The 23,680-nt window shown below is 41.2% G+C and overlaps 1 pseudogene; it reads left to right on the forward strand.

Annotated features, from left to right (window-relative positions):
- The first annotated feature begins 2,343 nt into the window (after positions 1–2,343).
- LOC149472000 (uncharacterized) overlaps positions 2,344–23,680 on the forward strand; it is a 163,296-nt pseudogene continuing 141,959 nt past the window's right edge.

Consider the following 23,680-nt stretch of genomic DNA (forward strand, 5'->3'; position numbering starts at 1 on the left):
AAAGTTTATAGAATACTCACAGAATTAGACACAGACACAAAGTTAATTTTTATAACAAAATGGGAAAGAGATATGGAGGTGGTGTTAGACGAGGACCAACAGAACAAGATATATAGATTGATACACGAGAATGTTAGTATGAGAGACGTGGAGATTAACTATAAATGTTTGACACGATGGCATATCACACCGAGTATTGAGCACAAGATGAGGGGGGAGAATTCTAAAATGTGTTGGAGAGGTTGTGGGGAGGAGGGCACGGTGTTTCACATTTGGTGGCAATGTCCGAAAATTCAGGCTTTCTGGAAGATAATAGTTAACTCAATAGAAATAATAACTGGAAATGACATAGGGTTAGACCCAACGATATGTCTCCTACATAGTGTTGGGATCACAGTAAATAAATATAAAGAATCAGGCGTATGGTACTATTTAAATGCTGCAAAGGGGTTGATACCCAAGTTCTGGCAAAAATCAGAGGTGCCGAAGGAGGAAGACTGGATCAACAGAGTAAATCAGATAAGTAGAATGGAAAAATCTTACTATATGCAGGAAGATAGGATGGAAATATACTATACAAGATGGGAAAAATGGGAAAAATCAGGACTGAAAGAGAAGTATAGAAAACTATAAATTAAGAAACTATTGGGCCTCGAGAGAGTATAGAACGTGCAAAGGGGAGGGAGGGGGAAGGGGGGTGGGAAAGGGTTGGGAGGGGAGGGAAAGAAAAGATTTATTAGAAGGGGCAAGGTAGAAACATATGGAATATTTATATGTATTGTTATTTCTTCTTATGGAATTTTTTTTGTAAAAAATGAAAAACTAATAAATATTTAAATTAAAAAAAAAAAAAAAAAAAGAAGGGGGAGTAAACCCCCCCCAAGCATGTTCAAATACTACCACAGTAATGAAATACCTACTCCTGCAGGAGAAAAGCCCGGAGAAATTAACCCTTGAGAAACAACAGGAGAGAACTAGGAAAGGGGTGGGAGATCATGCAAGAATGTCACTAGGGACACAAGAAGTGCACCAGTTTTATGACCCGATAATGTGGACAATGGATCAAAGTGTTTTGGATCAACAGGGAGCTACATTACAAACACTCACAAAAGCCGATATGGCAGATATGTTTGCAAAACTGGAGTTATCTATGAAAAATGAATTGGTGGCAATACGTAATGGTTTGGGCCGAATATTGACACAAGTGGAGGAGGTAGAGGGGATAATAGAGACACAGGAGCTCTGGATCACTAAACCTGAGACGCAGATGGAAGAGATGAAAAGAGAACAGAGAAAGCTTGCATTTAAATTAGATGACCAAGAGAATAGAGAAAGAAGAAACAATTGAAGGATCCGCGGCTTGCCAGAAGAGTCCCATGGGGAAGAATTGGAAGATAAAATAAAGGAAGTGTTTAACCCACTGTTAGCTAGAACCCCAACAGAACATTTTAAAATGAAGAGAATTCAGAGGATAAGGAGACTGCAAGGAGTGCCAGCAGACTTGCCTAGAGATGTGATTATCTGTTTCCACCACTATGAGGTGTGAGAACTAGCATAAAGGGGTAGAGCTTTTAAAGCACACAGCCACTCGCTTTCTTCTTTTTTAAGGGCCTTTTAGCCCAATGTTATTTAAGGGAAATTTCCATACAATATGTTTCCCATGCAGGGGTATCCACCAACAATGCAAATGAAGCAAATATTCAGCCTCCTGGCTCTCTCAGGTATACAGCCCCTTGCTGCTCTGGCTCCCACCACTCCTAGGTGGAGCCCTCCTGACTCCTGGGCAATGACCTCCTGTCTAGCCTAGAACCATGGTTTGGCCTCTACAAAGAGGCCTAAACACACCTGTGCAATTAGTGTGCTGGGGGTTCTGAAAACACGGACTCGGGATTGGAGATTTCATCCCTCCCAAATTACTTCAAAATCTCCAGGTCCCGGGTTCCAAAATGGGCTTTATGAACCAACGAGGAAATTAGGGGTACTGGTCCAAATGACAAACACATCGTCAATATATCTTAACCAGCAGAGGGCATGGTCCAGGTAGTCATCCAAAAAAAGTGCCACTCCCACCCCCCAGGTACAGATTGGCATATGCCAGGGCACAGCATGTGCCCATGGCAATGCCCTGCACCTGGAGGTAGTGGGAGCCCATAAAAGTAAACCGATTACGTGTCAAAATGAAATACAGTAGATTTCTTTTTCCAAACATATAATTGTAACTAGGGTGGAAGAACCGAGATTTTTGATAATTGTAGGGTGTGTATACTAATAATTATTTATGTAGATTGTTTTGAGTTAATTTTTTTTTGTTTGTATTTTTGGCCTTTTTGATAGTTGAACATTATGGACTTTGTAGGCAAAGCTTGGTCTTGGTTCATGAGTGATATACATACAGCATGTAATGGCACTAATAAGGATGAAGATAGTTTGAATCAATATTTTATAAAATTAGGACGGCTGCTTAAAAAGAAATCCAACCTATATTGGCATACTGAATTTCTTACCCACTATATTCATGAGAATATTAGTCTGTTGGGTTTAAGGGTTCAACTCTACCCCACTATCAAAAATATTTCCCAGGAATTTAAGTCATCCTGGGAACAAGTTCTCACTAAATGTAGCGTTGAGCTTATGAATTTATTGAATACTCTTTACAAAACTGAATTAAATATGGTGGATCAAGAATTGATATAATTACATTCATAATATGAAACAGTTAAAAATAACCCTTTGTATGATACCAAATGGCAGGATTTGAAAGAATATCTAGCTAAGATCAATAAGAACATTATAACTAAGAAACAGATTAAAATTTCCAAAGACAGAGCTGCTTTGCAGAGAGATTTGCTTACAAATGGCTAACCCTCCTCTATGGGAGAAGGGGTAACATTGGAAGTAAATCGGCCCTGGTGACCAACCACAACTATGTAAGGGATGACGAGACTGAATCTGATTCATCTATCTCCTCTTCTCTCCCACAGTTTTTAAGGCCAAATACATCTGCACAGTCCTCTAATACATTCATTGGACTACGTAAGAGACAGTATTTGGGTGGTGGTTTTACTCATAATTCTAATGTTCCCAAAAGACATCCTAACAAATTTCCCACATTTACTTCAGATGTGGGACCATTGTCACAAAACACACATAGCTCCACAGATTCTGGGAATAATCACTCAAATGGTATATCTTATATGGGTCCTGTAGCGGCACAGGCCCTTCACATTATGCATACACCTGTCACTACTTGTCACAAGTTAGCCTCTTGTTTGTTTATTCTTACCTCCATACTGCTCCTGATTCCTTTCATATGTGTGCTTGTCTGTGCTCACCAATGGGCATCATCTGCTATCCTCTGGGTTTTATTTCCTTCCCTTTCATCACTTCCTGGCTCGCCTCCTTGTTTGCCTGTCTATATCAGACGTGCTCAGACTAGGCCACTTTGCCTGAACAACTTCCTAGTTGTTGGAGCTCCTGTGTGCTACTACTGTCTGAATCCTAGATTGCCTACTTGTGTACCGACCCCGACTTTGTTCTCTGACCTTGCTTGCTTCTTCCTGTCTTGACCTCTGCTAGCCTATCGGAATCCGTTTGTCTCCTCCCTTATACTCTGCTCCCGTGAGCAGTCTTCTCAACCTCAGCTGGGCATACCTGGGGGCCGCGACCTGGCCACAGCTTGCTGCAAGTTCATCCCCACCATCAGGGGCTCTGGTGAATAAGCAGGCTGGGGCTTAGACTCCGCACCCTGGGGAACCCCAAGTTGTGGATCAACAAGAGCTCACTACCACAGGTGCTGACACTACTTCACAAGATCATTTACAAGCACCCTCACCAAGGAACATACTTTCTAGGCAGTCATCTCTATTACAGAGTTCAATGTTTCCTAATACTAATTTTTTATCACCCAATCAATCAACCCTAGGAGACAGACAGAGAACCCTCAACGCATATGTACTGCGTACAGTAGCACCACCAGGATCGGTTTTGCTCCACAACATACCCATGACAACACATTAAGTGTTATTGATCTGACTACTAAACAACTCTCTGAGAATGAATTAGTCTTGAGTATGGGAGTTTCTGCCCCACTGCCAAGTTTGATTAATATGAGACTATTAAGGATTTATACTTGTTCACGAGGAAACTCACTTACAAGTATATATTCGACTTAGACTGAACCAGAGCCAGGCAGGAAAGAGAACTTATGGAACAAATGAAACACTTCAGTATACAAGACTTTAAGACTTTATGGGACCTTATGTTATTGCTTGATGAGAATGATTCTACTGATAAGACTGATAATGTTAACAATCATGTGGAATTAATTGACCATATAACCCTTCCTACATGCTTTAAACTCAAATCCCAACATTTTACAGAATTAACTAGTAACCCACAGGTATGGGCTTTTTTGGTTGCGACCATTAGTGAGGTTAAGCGCATGACTATGGAGACAAAGGATACTAATATTATGCCTGCACAGAGACAATCTATGTGATCTTTCTTGATGGTCGCACACAATAGAAGTTTTGTGATTTTTTTTTTTAGATCTACTGTATTTCATTTGACACATAATTGGTTAACTTTTATGGGCTCCCACTACCTCCAGGGGCAGGGCATTGCCATGGGCACTTGCTGTGCACCGACATACGCCAATCTGTACCAGCGGGGGTGGGATTTTTTTGGATGACTACCTGGACCATGCCCTCTGCTGGTTCAGGTATATTGACGATGTGTTTATCATTTGGACCAGTACCCCTGATACTTTGGAAGAATTTATGCAGCTACCCAGCAGTAATTCATTTAACTTGATATTCACAATGAATTGGCATATGAATATTATCGCCTTCCTTGATTTACAAATCTTCAAAGATATCAACTGTTTGGCTACAAAATTGTTTCTCAAAGAAACATTGGGAAATACTATTCTTCACGTATGTAGTTCTCATCCCCCAGCATTGGTAAAAAGCACACCTTTTGCACAATATATTCGCCTAAGGCAGGGGTGTCCAAACTTTTTTCAAAGAGGGCCAGATTGGATGAAGTGAACATGGTGGAGGGCCGAACATTTCTCCGAACATTCTTTGAACCATTACAATAAAATGCAAATAAATTATTTTATGCCAAGTTAATTGCAAACAACATACTTTTCATTTCATAACATTAAGATCAACTGACAGCTGAGTTTTCACAATGTATTGAAAATAAATTAAAAAAAAACTTACCTGCACTAATGTGAAGGGTGAAAAAGGTAGCTGGAGCTGAAGTCTCTGCTCGGCAGCCGGGAGGGGAAGAGAAACACACTTCACGCTGGAAGCCCGGCCCTGACGTCACCGCCCTCTGTGGCTCCCAGCGCGGCGCAGTCACGCATGCGCACTGCTCTCAAGCAGAAGACTGTCTGCCACAGAAGGGAGGGCCGTGCGACAGCCGCATTTACACAGACCAGGGAGAACACGCCGCAGTCAGGCATGCGCACTGCCCTCTGCTCTCAAGCAGAAGTCTGTCTGCCATAGAAGGGAGGGCCGTGGGAGGGCCACATTACACAGAGCATGGAGGGCTGTTGGAGGGCCGTATTAAACCGACCCCTGGGCCGTAAATGGCCCGCAGGCTGGACTTTGGACATGCCTGACCTAAGGCGTAGAGGATTTTAAAAACCAAGCTGGTCTTTTACGTCAACATCTTTCTCAGGGTTACAGCAGGACCCTTTTACGCAAAGCCTATAACAAGGCACTGCTCCAAGATAGGACAGCTTTATTATACCCCACATGCAAATCAAAGGCCGAACACTCAACAGTAAGGTTTATGACACAGTATTCTGTACAACATCAGGAATTACGCAATGTGTTACATCGCCATTGACACCTCTTGCAGGAGGATCCCATATTAAATAAATACATCAAAGATTAACCTAAGCTTGTGTTCCATAAAGTAGTCTCTATTAAAGATAAACTAACATCAAGTCACTATGTACCAAGCACTAATCTTTCTACACTTCCTAACGCGATTTTTGCTTGCGATAAATCTACATATTGTCCCTGGGTGCAGACAGGCAGACAATTTATTCTACCTAATGGAGAGACTTTGATCCCTAAATTTCATGCCATTTGTACAACTAGGGGAGTAATATACCTCGTGACATGCACCTGTGGGGCCTATTATGTGGGTAAAACTATACATCAGTTTAGCCAAAGAATACGTGACCATGTCTGTTATTCATCCAATGCCAAAATGCTCACCCCTATTAGTCGCCATCTGGGATTATACCACAAATTAGATACCACGCATGCTAGATTCATTGTATTGGAGACAGTTATGAGAGATCCACGTAGAGGCAATTGGGATAAAAAAATCTTCTGTAGAGTAACCAAATGGATCGAACATTTAAATGCAGTTAGTCCACTAGGCCTTAATGAAATTCTATCGTACAAACCCTTTTTATGATTTTAAGGGCATAGATCTACTAATATTATATTATATATGATTGGTTTGGGACCATGTAGTTTTGTGATATGAGACTGGCTATTATGGATTGTGCCTGTAAAATAGTGGGGGGGTATTGCGGGAGGGCACTTTACATATATCCTGCTTTACCCTCTATATATGGGTCGTTTGGATATATCATCATATACTACTTCTGAAATTAATCTATACATAGTTACTAATATAGGATCTGCTCATATTTATGCAATATAATTATTGGTACTAGTTATTTGCCAATATTGAACGTATTATTAGTTTTTTGGTTTGGCGATTGTTGTTGTTTTATTTCTTTCATCCTGATGCTCCTAGAGATCTATTACTAATGAACCTGTGTCTTGCAATGTATGTGGATTACTTTGTGGCCATTCTGTCATATGTATATATGGAATTGTTTTCTATTATTGGTAATGTTTTTGTACATTATGTTATGTGGGCATTGTTGTGATTTTGGACCCCCCTGTTGCGGCCAGGGCACTTCTCAGTCATCATGGTAGGGGCCCCTTTGCACAGTCGGGTGTGTGGCTGGTAGGCCACGGCTGATCCCTTGGGTTGGCTGCCCCGGTCCCCTTTGTGAACCTAGTGTTCCTGGGGGTTGGTGGTTTGCCCTGGGCTGAGTTGCCCGTGGATGGGAGAATGTCGAGTCCCTTCGGGCACTTCTCCCCGGTGCGCGGGTGTTCCTGCGGTGCTGTGGTACCTTGGTTGCATCAGCATGGTGCTCTGCGCTTGCGCGTCGGCCTCGCGCATGCGTGGATGTATTGGCCAGGCCGAGATTACGTCATACGCCGGCTGGCGTTGACGTGCCCAGTCGGGGCATATTTAAGCGGTGTGGGTCGGCAGACTATCCCTTGGGACTTCTACAATACTGGCTGAAAGGATGATTTTCTTTATCCCCTCAGAGACCCCCGGTCTGTGGAGAGATTCCTGGTTTATCAGCAGAATTCTGGGAACACCCCTTGAACACGGAAATAACGGCAGCTTATGTTCAGAGATGTTCAAAGTTTATTAGGCATTAGTAAGATTATATAGACTACAGATAAAATAAGGGAGGGGGGAGCGAGTTTCAAAACTGTAACTTGTAAATTTCCATCATGAGCTAACTACATGAAACATAACATATACATTTCTTGGTACAAATTGTTTTGGCTAACTTTCTGAGAAACAACCAGACAAAGACATTGTCAGGGTCATGTTAGCTTCTGTTGATACATCCTTGAAAAACTAAAAGAGTTTCATTAAACTTCTAATATATCTGCAAAAAACTAACTTAATACTTAAAATGGCGTACATTAAAACAAAATGGAGGTTATCTAGATCCTTTCAATCCCCTCTGAGATCATGAACATGATCTCAATTCTTTACCTCATTCATCTTTTTGTACATAGCCAGATAACCTTCATTTGTATTTTGCGGCTTGGTAGCTCTAGCAATGCAATATAATGAGCATTTAAAACATAGATATAAAGATAAAACAAAAAACAATATCATGACTATGCTTACAGTGATACCTTTCATCCATGAAAAGACGGAACCAAATCCTGATCCTAACCAATCAAAAGGAGTCCATCCATCTTTTCCTATAGCTCTAGCTTCTTCCATCACACCATCTACCTGTTCCCTGTGTTGCTTTATTATTTCATAATAATCTGGAACAGTCATTGTGGTATTATATATCCAAGTACAACATTCATAATCCTCTGTCATCTCACACAAACCTGTCAGAGCAGCACTCATACTTTCAATAGCTAATTCTTGTATCTCCAGCTGTTTTCTAATAGTTCTGGTCTCAGTATTTAGCAACCCTATGTCCTTAGAGTTCCTCTCCAGTATATCATCAATAATGTTTGTGTAATTATTTATTTTGTTCATGAGTGTTATTCCCCATCCCGTGTAGGTAGGGAACCATGACCAAACCTTATCCCCTGTAGAGAATAGATCTACCTTTTCTTGTTTGGTTTCCCTTCTCTGTCTCAGAGTTAGTTGGTGTTTTGGGTATGTACTGGCTTTTACCTGATGTTCCTTTTGGTCTATAGCTGCCATGATTGGCACTAATTGGGCTACATAGCTCCAGCCCTGGACATTACTCGGTATCCAAGGGTAATAGATCTTACCACAACAGATATAGGTATTGTTTCCCAAGGAGATCGGCAATTTTTGTATTGCAGAATGAAATTCAGGGGTGACAACAAGTGTAAAATAAAAAAGAAGTTTTCCAAACATAGTTTTCCCCACATTATCTTGTATCCCTTCTAAACTTTCATTCAGGGTTTTACCATTTACTTGCCAGAGTTTCACAGAAGAAGTTCCATCCCTCCTTCCAGGATCAGATATATTTAATATGGACTGAGAGCACATTCCCTTTCCCTTGTGGGAAGTATTCCCCAGTCTAAAACACCAATCGGGGAATTGAGTGACTCCCAGAGTTGGAAAAGATATGGTGGCATTAGAAGTAATATTGGTCAAACCAATACTTACATTCCCTTTTATTAACAAAAATATTTTGACTGGAGCAGCCAGAAGAGGAATTTCATATGTGCTAGGATGTAACTTACTACATATCCAACATTTATCATAACCTGACTTTTGAGCATAAGCATATTTAAACTGCATCATCAACATTTTTCCTGAAAAAGGATTGTTCTCTTCAAAACTTCTTTTTGACTTTCTTTCACTTTTGGTTATCTGGGTCTCATTTAAAACTAGTCCTTGACCACATATACCTTTTATTAGAACCAAGTCCTCAGGGTGATAAATACAGTTAGTTAGGATCCATACTGGCAGAAAAAAGAGCACAGTCAGTGTGCCCAGTAGGACCCAGATCTTCAAAGCACCATGAGGGACAATAAGAAATGTCATCTTCAGGGTCTTTTTCACTTACTTCACCTGCTCTTCGAGGATTTTCCTCTCATACTTCACCTCCTTTTTCCATCTCATGTTTCTCAGGTGTTTGGTTCACCTTCTTCTCTCGACTAGCATGGATCCAGGACTGGGAATTCTCCACCAGAACAGCCGTTCTGGTAACTGCTATCACTGTAGTAGGTGGTCCAAAGGGGTAGCCTTGCTTCTTGTCTTTAGAGAGTTGGCGGACCACTACGACATCTGCCACTTGGAAAAGGTATGTTGGTTCCTGAAAAGATAAAAGAAAATGTGCGAGCAACATTTCTTTTAACCTTATCTAAAGTTTGAATCAATTTTCTCACATTTTCTTGTTGTACCAGGTCAAGGTCCCCTCTTTCTAACATAAGAGGCTTTCTAGCCCAAGGAGTAGGGAACGGTCTTCCCATTAATATTTCAAAAGGAGATAACCCTGTAGTCTTATTAGGTGTCATTCTTACCTCTGCTAGAATTGCAGGTAACATCTTCTTCCAGTGGGTATAGGTTCCTCCAGTGGCCTTCCTCAACTTATCCTTAATTGTCCTGTTCATCCTTTCTACTATACCCGAACTTTGAGGATAATAGGGAATATGAAATTTCCAATCTATCTTAAGTACTTTTACCAGGTCTTGGCATACCTTGGCCACAAAAGCTGGTCCGTTATCAGAATTTATCTGCAGTGGACATCCCCATCTGGGTATTATCTCCTGTGTAAGAATTCTGACTACAGTCTGTGCATCTTCTTTATTAGTAACAAATGCTTCCACCCATCTGCTGAACATATCCACCATTACCAACAAAAACTCTTGCCTCTGTCCTGTTTTTGGCATGTGGGTAAAATCTATTTGTAAATGGGTGAAAGGTGTAGTTGGGTACACTAGATGCTGGTGTTGTGATTTCTTTGGGTTCTGTGGATTGTTCCTTATACATGTAATGCACCTAGAAACATATTCTTTCACCAACCTAGATAAGCCTGTAATGTAAAAATCCTGCAATAATGTTTCACATGTCGTTTTCCATCCTCTATGTCCTAGACCGTGGTACTGTGCAATGAACAATGGGGCACTTGACATGGGAATGCATGGTTTCCCCTCTAAGCACACTAGACCAGAAGCTGGATCTAGTTGTGCTCCAGAACCATTCCAGTCTGCTAGATTGATTTTTGTAGCAAATTTTTGCAAATCTGCATACATCTGGTCATGTGGGGTAGTTGTGACGCCTGAAGTGAGCATAGGCATCTGCTCACTGGCCACCTGTTGTAATGCAGCTTCCTTTGCTACCTTATCTGCTAATGCATTTCCTTTGGCAATATGATCTCTGCAATTTGTATGTGCCCTGCAATGAAGAATGGCTAATGTTTTAGGTAACTGTATGGCTTTGAGTAGATCAGATATCAAAGAAGAGTGAGATATGGTTTTGCCATCAGCAGCAATGAATCCTCTTCTCTCCCAAATGACCCCAAAATCGTGTACAGCACCATGGGCATACTTGGAGTCTGTGTAAATGTTGACATCCTGTCCTGCAAATACTTGACATGCTCTTGTAAGGGCAATCAGTTCGGCTGCTTGGGCTGACTGATATGGGATTGGCTTTGCCTTGAGTATTTTGTCAGGAAGTTGCACAATGGCATCTCCTGCATGGTAAGTATTATCATTTGGCCTAGAGCATGAGCCATCTACAAACACATCTGGGGCCCCATCAAGAACCACAGCTGACATGTCAGACCTAGGGGAAGTGTCTTGCTGTATGTGGGTTATACAATTGTGTTCTGGTGCCACTTCATCCTGTTCCCCCTTTAGCCCCAATAGGGCATTCAAAATTGGAGTAGGACCTGAATTTGCTGAAGAATATTTAATAATCAAGTTGGGATCAGATAAAAGAATCACTTCATATCCGCTCAACCTTTGTGCTGACATGTGTTGAGTGTGTATGGTTTTCAGTAGTAAGGACACTTAATGTGTGGTGTGTAGGGTAGTTTCATGTCCCAATGTGAAAGAATAAGGCATCTCCACCAGAATCGCGCAGGATGCAACAGCTCTCAGACAAGCAGGCATGCCCTGAACCTGAGTTGGCACTACTTTGGAAAAAAACGACAGGGCGGAGCTTGCCTCCATGTTCCTGAGCCAGGACCCCCACCATGGTTGTACAATTTTCCCAAGCATACAGATGAAAAATTTTCTTATAATCAGGTAGTCCAAGACCAGGGGCCGTTACCATAGCATTCTTCATGTACACAAAGGCATCAACCATTTCATTTGACCATGTGAGAATGTCAGGTGATTCTGAAAGTGTGGCAGACCTCAGAGTGTGATCATAGAACGAACAATCAGGTATCCATTGGCGGCAGTAACCAATCATACCAAGAAAAGTTAGCATGTCCTTTTTTGTTTGTGGGCGGGGCAGACCCACGAGAGCCGCAGCTCTTTTGTGACTGACATTCCTCTCACCATGACTTAGAATAAAACCAAGGTATTCAACCTGTTTTTGGCACCATTGCAGTTTCTATTTAGATGCCTTGTGACCATTCCCTGACAACCATTCTAACAGAGACCAACTATCCTCCTGACTGGCCGCCTGACTTGAACTACAAATCAATAGGTCCCACATATTGTAGGAGAACCAAACCATTGGGAGGGGTCCAGGACCTCAGTGTGGTCTGGAGGGCAAGTGAGTAGACTGCAGACAAATCTACAAAACCCTAGAGCATTCTACACCAGGTCATCTGGCGATTTTCAGAATATAAATACAAATAGCGCCCTCGTCTGGTGGTCCACAGGAACCGAAAAAAATGCATTTGTTAAATCAATCACTGTAAAATATTCTGCATCGGACGGAATGGAGGTGAGGAGTGATGGCACATCAGGCACTATTGGGGCTAATGGAACCACCAAATTATTTATGGCCCTCAAATATTGTACAAACCTGTAAGAGCCATCCGGCTTCTTAACAGGATTGATAGGTGTGTTGTAAGGAGAAACAGTTTCTTCTAATATACTGTACCTGTCTCTAAAATCTTTCCTCTAGAGGAGCAATCCCTTCCTCCTTCTTTGGCGACAATTTGTATTGCCTCTGTTTGTAGGGCAATGCCCCTTCCTTGAGTGTGACTGTGTATGATGTACATTAAATTAATCCTACATCCATAGAATTTGTGGCCCAAACTGGATGTGTATCAGGAGGGGATGTAATGTGTGGGGGATGACTCTTATCATTGAAATAGGTGGGTATAATGGGTACTTTGGAGGATCTGGCAACAATACCTCCTTCTGAAGTTACTCTCAGAGAAATCCCTAAAATTCCCATAAGATCTCTCCCTCTCTCTCTGGAATGGGTCTGTACTTCCCAAAGCTTCTGTCCAACCTGCCATACAATCCACCCAGGGATTTATTAAATAATAGTCCGTTCCACAAACTCTAGCAACATAATCCTTACAATTTTCTCCCTTTTCTGGGGGACCTGGTGGGTAACTACCTCCTTGACCCATATTTAGACAGTGGATAAGACAATTTTACCTTAAAATCTTATTTTGTTCCACACAACAAATTATCTTATACTTCTACGCAACAGAAAGAAAAAGCAAAAGACAGATAAACCAGAATCTGCTCCACAGACTTATTAACCTTTTGATAACTTCCCAAAAGTTATCTCTTCACTGTTTTACCAAAAAACAGTGTGTTCTACCAGAGAACAATCTGTGTTTACCAAAAACACTCTTTTTTTTTTATAGTGCACTATTTTGTAACTCTACCAAAGAGTTAAGTCTGCTTACCAAAAGCAGCTACAGGTTATCACGGGTCTATATAGACAATACAGAATGATTCAAGATCTTCCCTCAACACAGGGCAAGAAAGAGCTTTTAGTCATAAAAAGACAAAAGGTTTACTTACCAAGTGAGGTGGGTGGTCATCCCGGGCTGAGCCCCCAGCTGAAAGGATGATTTTCTTTATCCCCTCAGAGACCCGCGGTCTGTGGAGAGATTCCTGGTTTATCAGCAGAATTCTGGGAACACCCCTTGAACACGGAAATAACGGCAGCTTATGTTCAGAGATGTTCAAAGTTTATTAGGCATTAGTAAGATTATATAGACTACAGATAAAATAAGGGAGGGGGGAGCGAGTTTCAAAACTGTAACTTGTAAATTTCCATCATGAGCTAACTACATGAAACATAACATATACATTTCTTGGTACAAATTGTTTTGGCTAACTTTCTGAGAAACAACTAGACAAAGACATTGTCAGGGTCATGTTAGCTTCTGTTGATACATCCTTGAACAACTAAAAGAGTTTCATTAAACTTCTAATATATCTGCAAAAAACTAACTTAATACTTAAAATGGCGTACATTAAAACAAAATGGAGGTTATCTAGATCCTTTCACTGACCAGCCTGAATTGTGGCCCCAGAGACTGCGTGCTTCCCCTTGGCTACAGGTACACTATACTTTCTTGGAATTATGACTAAAATAGGACAATTGGGGGGGGGTGAGTCTAGAGGGGAATTATACTAATGGGAGCACTTTTTGTTTTTGTTTCGTATCCTTGTTGGTGTTTATGCCTCATATTGGAGCTCATTCACTGTGGATGAATTAAAGGCCGTCCTCCTGGCACTTCGGATACCTTCTTTATCTGCTGAGTGCTTTTGCTGTCCTTGGGGTTTTCTGTTGGCCCATTGCCTGATTGAAGCTCCCCCACACCAGACAGTGGCATCCGTCATCCTCTGTTTGCCTGGGGGGTTTCTGGCTCCACTGGGGAGTTCTTTATCACACAACAATGCACACTGCCTAACCACGTAAGTACCTTTTGGCGGTACCTATGCTGTACTTTTGTTTGTTTTTCTATACATGTTTATTGGTTTATTGTTTAAGTCTGTTTATTATTTTTAGATGCGTTGCTAGTCCCTGAAGAAGCAACTCCAGTCGCCAACCATGCTGGGCGTTTTCTACACAACTTGGACATTACCAACCCTCTGAAAGAAGTATACTGTATCCACCATCTTTATTCAACCGTTCTGAAAATCGGTCTGTTATAGTTGGTTGGTGCGGGGAGACAGGCTGTATGTCAGTGTGCAATGCAATTTTAAAACTTATACAAGATATGTTTTTAGATGTGACATGTTAATAAAGCAATATTGTTTTTACTTCCTGTCTCCTGAGTCTATATGCCTAAAAAGTCCATTAGCTAATTTTTCCTCCAATATTCTTTTATTATATAAATGATGTACATTATCATTTAGAACACAGTAGAATGATGTAGTACACGTCCTAGACAACTTTCCTATGTTTAGAGGTTTAGAAATATTTTCCTAAGATATTATTACATTGAAAAACAGATCTTTTTTTAGTAATGCCACCAAATCTAATTCACACTTAAAAGAACTTAAAAACATAATATAAGTATAATATAAAAATAAGTATTGTATTCGTTGAGCAAGATCATGTGTATGAAGAATTTGTAACAAAAAGTGTAAATTAATTCAGTGTTATGCCAAAGTGTTTCATGAAACAATTCCATACGTTATCACTCATAAATGCAGCAATAGTTATATTCAGTGTGTGAATTTTTTATTAAAAATAAACCCATATATAATTTAATTAGAATTTATGTGAGATGAGTTGATAGTCATTAAAGCAAGAATGAAGGGTTTAAGGCAACAAAGAAATAAATATTAATAATATTATTATTTGAAAATAAATCATTTTAAAGATAATTCTGTAAAATATAAGGTAATTTTTAGGATGATTCTGTAAAGTATAAGGTACCTTATTCATTGCCTTTGGTACCAATGTAAAAAAAAAAATCCTCTGAAATATAATAAAGATATATATAAGTAGCCTCTGAGTGTATTTTCTGAGAATTAGGAGAGAGTCTTTCGGAAATCCTCAAATTGACAGCTGGACAGGAACTGAACTGTGACTCTCTGTGACATCCTGGTTTAAGCCTATACACTATATTGCCAAAAGTATTGGAACACCCCTCCAAATCATTAGATTCAGGTGTTCCAATCATCTCCATGGCCACATGTGTATAGAATCAAGCACCTATGCATGCATACTGCTTTTACTTCGTGGCTGAGTTGCTGTTGTTTCCAGTTGCTTCCACTTTGTTATAATACCACTAACGGTTGACCGTGGAATATTTAGTAACAAGGAAATTTTACGGATGGACTTATTGCGCAGGTGGCAACCTATCACAGTACCATGCTTGAATTCACTGCACAGCAGAGCAATACAAAGCAGCATGTCTACATAGTAAAACACACACAGCACACTATGTAAAACACAACACACTGTTAACCCTTTGATCACCCCAGATGTTAACCCCTTCCTGCCTGTGTCATTAGTACAGTGACAGTGCTTTTTTTAGCACTGATCACTGTATTAGTGTCACTGGAGATGTCAGTGGCAGTTAGTCAGTTCCCACCCAGTGTTAGAATGCCCACCGTAGTCCTGCCATAAGTAGCTGATCACCTCCATTACTAGTAAAAAATAAATAAATAAATAATAATTCCAGTGTATATTGCTAGCCGCACCAGTACATTGTCACCATACCAGTGCAGCTATCCATAGTGCACCTGATCTTCACCACACCAATACAGTGTCACCATACCTGTGCAACCCCAGTGTCCCTGATTACCTCTGCACCAGTCATGGTGTTGCCAGACCAGTGCAGCAAACAACAGTGTTCCTGATTGGTGCCATACCATCACACAAGACCAGTGCATTCAACAACAGTGTTTCTGATCACCACCACACCAGGGACAGTGTCACTAGATCAGTGTAAGCTGACAACAGTGTTTTTGGTTGCTGCCACACCAACCCCAGTGTCAACAGAGCATTGTCAGCCAGCACCAATGTACCTGATCAGTATCAGTATTACAATACTTTTTTTGATACATGTTGGTTGATATTTATGATACACAAGATACAATGTCCAGTAGATAATTAGTGCAGACATTGAAAAAGTCACATGTTGTATCTACATACTCAGGAGGAGTACCAGAATGTGTTTTACCCACTTGCTGACTACCCACAGTACTTGTACTGCGGATGGGTGGCATGTACAGGCAGAGCGACATAACGGTATGTTACTCTGACTGTACTAACATAGGAAGTACTGTGTTAGTACAGTCAGTCATGAAAGTTCAAAGCAAGCATTGCATTGCAGGAGCAATAATCTTTTGCATAAAAAAAAAATAAATAAATAAAAAATCTGTGACCACCCTCCCAGATTAGTACAGTGATACTATGGTAACATTGATCTACTCTGATGAAAATCTAAAAATAATAATAACAATAATAAAAAAATTAAATATTGAGAAAAACATGTAAAAACATTTTTTAAGGTTTTTTTTCTTTAACTAATTGCCGACTGCCTGCAATGTGAGGGTGAGCGGCGACTCTGGGCAATCCCTTTCTACCCGTGGTTGCAGGAAAGAAAATTGCATCATCTATGGCCGGCTTAAGTATATGAATTTGCTTTGATATCAATCTTCTGTAACTCCTTGTATAATCAAATGGAGAAAAGAAAGAGCAACACTAGGAACTATTCAGGCTCTGCCCATGGGCCAATACTAGGAGAGAGTAGAGTGAGCAGATGGATGACCTTATCGATTTGCTGATTCTCTTCCACTATACAGTTAGCAGATTGGAAGTGTGTACTTAGTTAAGCTGTGCTGTTACTTCAGTGGAGATCAGTTTTGTATCATATAAGTTAGAATACAAAGTTAATGCATCAAAGCACTACTGAATAATCTTCAGGAAACAAACTAATTGTCTTATTTGTACTCTGCATTTTAAAAATGTTCAGCTGCTCATCTGTTTTCTTTGGTTGCCCCATGTGTACTATATCAGAAGAGTTGGGCTTGATGTTCAAGTCAAACATGGGTTATGATAGTTATTTTAATTATTATTCTGCTTGTTAAAGTGAACATTGATTATCATTATCACGGAACCAATAATATGTTTGCTGCTAAATTAAGTAAAAATCAGATAATAAAAAAATAAATATCTTAGCTACATATATATTTTATATTTTTGGTGCTGTGGTAGCACACTATTTAAAACAATGCAAGACAAATTCTTCTCTAACATATTCCTGTAATTCTACACATTCATGGCAGCTGTGACCAATAATTCCATTGTGATATCAAAAATAAACAAGCACCACAAGGTTTGGATAAGAAGAAAGTCCTATCCAAAAGGTCCTTTCTCATGTAAGCATGCCAACATTGGGGATGAGTTTTTGGTTTGCAGTGACCCCTTTGTGATCGAGCTGCCTTATTCCACCTCTGTGACCTCGCCCTCCCTGGCATTTGAACTTAGGTTATCTGGCTTAGAAGGGCCAATAAGGAAGCTTTTTGATAAGCCAGTTCCCTTATAGGGTGAGGTCACATCAGCCATACTGACAATTTTCTTTAGCCGTGATAAAGAAAGCATAGAGAGTGCTGCCATTAAAGTGAATAGGGGAAGGCTTAATGTAATGCTTGTAGGCACTGGCTGGTCTGGTAAAGTAGATGTAAACCTTAGCTGAATGCCCTTTAGGTAGGACAGTGCTGTGTAGCTTGCAAAATTTGTTGGTGGGGGGAAAATTGAGGCTTGCAATGCTTCTAGAAGGCATGGGTCATGTCACCATGCTGCACTGCTGCCTACTAGGATAGCTGGGCACTCAAAATCCCATGATATTTTTCCTATTGCAGTAGTGTAGTGCATTGTGCAGAGGTATAGGGCAGTAGTGCCCAGCTGTCACAGGAGACAGCAGAAAAGCAGTGACATCACCTGCACCTCCTGGAAGCTGAGGTCAAGGTAAGGGGTAAAGTAGATTTTCCATATCCATGGAAAGCCCAGTTTAAATCGTGACAATGGTGAAATATGCCTGGTCAATGTGCTATAGCACAGTGGCTTATAGCGGGGCCTCTTCCATTTTTAGGTGATAACTTTTAGCTTGGGGGGATTGGAGCACACTGGAATGTTTTTCCTGGCAATCAGATCAAGAGATACCTTTTTTAGCACCTCACTGCATTCTTTGAACACAAAAAATGTATAAACAAAACACCACACAAACCCTCCCGCAGTTGCACCACCATATCTTGATTTTTCCCTATATATCCACAATTGATTGGTCTTTTCTTAGTTTAACATAATAAAGTAAATGTATTGACATTATCAGTAACATCTACAGTGGGAAGACCTCTGAAATTAAAATAAATAATGTTTAACAAAAAAAGAACAAAACATAAAAGAATAGTTATAGCAGATAGTAAAATGTTAATGTCAGAACTAGAATTAGACTTAGGGGGCTGTTTTCACCAACTGGTATGGAAGCAGTTTATGGGACAATGAGGACTATGGGGAATTGAAATAATTCTCCCACCAATGGTGGCAGCCCTGAAAATTCTAGTTGGGTCCTGCTTCCCAGCTGCCATTTTTTTTTTAAATAAATTTGTTATTTGTATTTGTAAAGGAAAAATACAGTGCAAAAAGAGGTCACATATCTAAAGAGAGGTATTGCAATGAAATGCATCAAAAGCAATACTATAACAGTCTTACAGGCAAAAATTCACCAAGAGGAGCCTTGCCTTCATGTAATACAGCCAAGCTGTAATTTTGTTCCCATTGCTTCACCAAGGCAGGATTGAATTTACAGGGGGAAAAAGATTGACTTGTAGCACGACCCTCTTAGGAGTCACTTAAGTTTGGGTCACCCTATAGTCCTGCAAAGCAAGCCAACATGCATTTCCTTCACACATACTTGCATCCAGGGGACAGTAACCTGTCCTTGAGCTTTGCATTGAAGTTTTATTAAGGGATTGAACTTGGATGGGGTAAGGTGTGTATGGGATGCCCAAAGTGAATAGCAACTGAGGACAGCCTCCCTGGAACTATACGCAAGTCTCTTAACAGTTAAAAAGAACAGATCCTTCTTCTTGGTGAGCTAGCCAACATCTCCTGTAGTACCACCCCAGATGCTCCTTTATCCAGCTGCTCTGGGTAAATACCTGGGCAGGGGATCCAGTGCCTGCCACTTCAGTATGAAACAGTCCCGGGTAAGAAAGCTAATCCAGTTTCCCACTAGAGTGCCTCTTTCCCCTTACTGACCCAGGGGGGTGCAGGTCTACTCACTCATTCCTTCTCCTATGCTGCTGGTGGGTTGGTGGCTTTCAGCTGGGCATCTCCTTCCCTGCTGCACCGGTGATCCTCCCTCTGGGGGGTGGTGAAGTCCCGAGCTTTCCTTCTTTACAGCTTCCCTGCCTGTAGGTGAGTCCCTTCCCATGTGGGCTCCTTCCCAGGCTTGTGCTCTCCAGCCTCACTTCTCCATTTTCCCCTGAACTCTCCTGCTGCTGAGCAGACCCAGTCTCTCTTAAGGGCTGTTCTTGCCCCTTGCTAAGCCTTCTGTTGGGGACTGGCCAGGATCCCTTGAGAGTGCAGACTAGCCACTCCTTACATCTGCCCACTGCTTCTAGAACTTTCTCCAAAGTTCTAGTGCCGGGGAAAATCTCAGAGAGCCAGTCTGCAGAGCCTCTCAGCTCTGACCCAAATTTGACCCTGCTAGTTATTACAGACAGACTGCTACTCAGCCCTCCTTACTAGCAATCTGTGATCTAGCTCCCCCTAGCTATCTAGGAGGGTGCTGCAGACAATTATAGGTAGAAACATATTAATGTAGGACTGTCCATGCCATAAATTGGAGGAAGGGGGCTGTTTTCAAATGTTCTTCACCATATATGGTTGGTTTGGTAATGATCCCTATATAACTCCACCTTCCCAGAGCCATGTGCCAAACCCTCATAGGAGGTGGGGATGGAGGAGGAAGGAGAGGAGATGGAGGTGAGGAAAAAAAGGTGATGCAGAAGGGGCGAAGTACAACCTACATGTTACAACACCTTTATCTCTCCTTTTAGGCTTGTCTGTCATTTTTGCTGTCTGCCCTTCCGCCCATATTCCCAACCTCCATTGTGGAAAGGTGGGCAGCCTGTGGCCATACATTTCACCCCCTACAGCTATACATTCAGTGAATTGCTTATCATTAAATAAATAAATATTTAAAAACAAAATTAGCTGCTGGGTGTCTAGGAGAGGGAATATTACACTGTCAAAGCAGAGGAACTGCAGACGTGACTAGCCTCTGCTGTGTGCTGCCTGATCATACAAAAAAAGGAAAAAATAAATAAAAAATGTGAATTAAAAAGAAAAAAAAAAGTAAAAACAAAACAAAAAATGAGGCTGGGAATCTCTTGGGAAACCCAGGCCAGGAACTTCCCTAGATTATGTGGGAGGGGTTGTAGAGCAAAGAGCTTGGCCACATAAAAAAGAAAAAAAATAAATATTGTGAAAATAATAATTAAAAAAACCTAAACAAATAAAAAAAAAATGGCCACAGGGAATCTCCCACTCTGGAGCGAGAGTACAAAATTCAGCCCTAAAAGGAGAGGCAGAGGTCCTGCAACATGAAGGTTCTTAATGTGACCTCTTCCTCCTTCTCATCCTCCGCCTTCCCCTCCTCCACAGTTAAAGCAGAATCCAACACTGCCCTCCCTGAGAAGTCAGGCAGATTTGCTCATTCCCAGACACATTACAATTAAAATATGTTTCAGTCTAATATAAAATTCAGGTATGTTATATATGATACGTATATGGAAGCAGGTTTTCATAAAGAGCTTCACCTATTTAAAAGGCAAAAGAAAATATGCCTGTTGGCACATAACTGCAAGCCTGTAGTTGTGCAACAACAATCAGTAGCAGACAGTAATGTAAACATATGAACACCTAGGACATTTTTTCAACCTCTTTTATCCATAGCTGCATTTATAAAAAAACATCTGGATCGTCTTCACATTTTGCACAGATAGTGCCTAGTGTATAATGCCTTTCAGGTGATTTAGGAATCTGTAAAGTGTTTGATGTCAAGATTCTAAAACTGCATTTTTTCTTGTGAATCAGTTTCATGGCCCACATGTTCCAGAAATTAAAACTCTTGTCTAAGTAGCACTTATTCTTTTTTCTTATAGTCTAATCCCCTTTGTGCAGTTAAATGTATAATTATTTGTTTTAACTGATATAATGACTGATAAATACTGGAGGAAGAAATCTGTAAACATTTTGGCATGTGATAAGAATAAACATTGCTAAAAGATAAAATACCTAAATGCTCTAACCTGTTTATAGGAAAGCATGTGTATAGTTTATCTTTGTAGGGAATTGGGGGGAGAGGGGGTGCAATGCATTTGTCTCAGTTTTCCTCTTCTGCATAGTAGCAATGGAACCTTGCTGTACAATGGAGACTTGCTGTGCAATATCAAGTTTAGATATGTATTTTTTTTTACCATCTGACATTAAGAACAACTGAACTAAGCCTCATCTCCTTGCTCCCCTTTTCGTCCAATAACTGACTGAACAATCATTTCACTAAGAATAACTTTCTTGATTCCCTTCAGTCTGGATTTCGCCCTCAACACTCCACAGAAACTGCTCTCCTAAAACTCACAAATGACCTACTTTGACACAGTGGACCACCTCTTCCTACTTAAAAAAAACTCCACTCCTTTGGTCTCTGTGACTGTACTCTTTGCTGGTTCTCATCTTACCTATCCCACTGCACCTATAGTGACATACACAATTTTATGTCCTCCTCTTCTCATCCTTTCTCCATTGGGGTTCCCCAAGGTTTTGTTCTTTGATCTCTCCTGCGACCCCTCCTGTGCTGATATGGGTGTACTGGATGTACCAATTGGTACACCCAGTACACCCATATCAGCACATGTGATTGATGCCTTGTTTGGTTTGTTCCAATGCAAATGCATATTTGCCTTTACAATAAATTTGATTCATTTATTACACTGTGGAAGCACTTTTTCTTGTCTCCCTGGGAATGCTGTGCGCTGGCTATTTTTTCTGGTCCAACGAACCCCTGGCAGAAGTTCTGTGCGCTGGCTGATTTCCATGTCCAAAGTTGGAAGATATATTCCTTCCTTCCTGACCAATGACACTACAAAACAACTTATCCACGCCCTGGTTATATCCCGCCTCGATTACTGCAACTCCCTCCTCACACAGGCTATACCCCTTCAGTCTATTATGAATGCTGCTGCTAGACTCATACACCTTACCAACCGATCAACGACTGCTGCCCCTCTCTGCCAATCCCTCCACTGGCTTCCACTAACCCAGAGTATAAAATTCAAAATACTAACCACAGCTTACAAAGCCATCCACAACACTGCCCCTAGCTACTTCACCGACCTCACAGATACTGCCAAAATCGCCCACTCCGCTCCTCCCATGATATCCTCCTCTCTAGCTCCCTCATTACCTCCTCTCACACTTGCCTCCAGGACTTCTCCAGAGCCTCTCCCATCCTCTGGAACTCCCTACCACAGCATGTCTGGTCTGCCCCCACCTGTCTGCCTTTAGGCGATCTTTGAAAACTCACTTCTTCAGAGAAGCCTACCCCACCTCCACCTAAGAACTGTACTTGAATCACCTCTGCCAGATCATCCCCAGAAGTTATCACCTTTTGTATCACCTCCCCCTGCCTTTAGATTGTAAGCTCCACGAGCAGGGCCCTCATATTCCTTCTGTACTGAAATGTATTGTAATTGTACTGTCTCCCTTATATTGAAAAGCACTGCGCAAACTGTTGGCGATATATAAATCCTGTAAAATAATAATAATAATATCACCGCTGAACAGTATGGTCCACCAGTGAGGGGGATATCATCCCTACATCGTCGTTTGAGATTCCACTTAAAGGGCCCCTGCAGTGAGTGTCCTGAAAGCCTTTTGGCCCCTTGGGGTCTGGTCGCAGAGGTGAGGAGGCATTTTAGCCAGTGTGGGATTCAATAATCATTTACCTATCCATGTGGTTTTTTTATGCGTTTTTTGTTGAACATTTTTGCACATGAACTTTATGTCACATTTATGATTTTCTTAGTCACATTATTTATTTCTTCATTGTGTTTGTCAGGAATGGACTTGCCAGTAATGGTGGGACTCACCTGCCTTGTGGGCTGCAGTACCAGGGCTGGCCAGCGGGTGCTCCCAGCAATCAGAGACTCAACCCTGCAGTCAGCCAAACACCTGAAGCTGATTATGCAGGTCTATTTAAGGGATGGCCAGACCTGCAGTCTGAGCCTTGGTGTGTGTTTTTCCTGGGCCCCTGTATCTTGTTACCTGCATCCCTGTCCCTGTCTGACTGATTCGTTGCTGACCCTACCTGACCTGGACCTCTGCTGACTTCTCCTGTTTGATCCCTGGCTTGTGACCCCGACCATTCTCTGCCTGACCCCCTGTACCTACCTGCCCATTAGTTGCTGTACCCGGCTCGTAACCTGACTAC

This window comes from Staurois parvus, unplaced genomic scaffold, assembly GCF_062004578.1.
Source record: "Staurois parvus isolate SC_StPar_1 unplaced genomic scaffold, SC_StPar_1.0 ptg000025l, whole genome shotgun sequence".
Lineage (NCBI taxonomy): Eukaryota > Metazoa > Chordata > Amphibia > Anura > Ranidae > Staurois > Staurois parvus.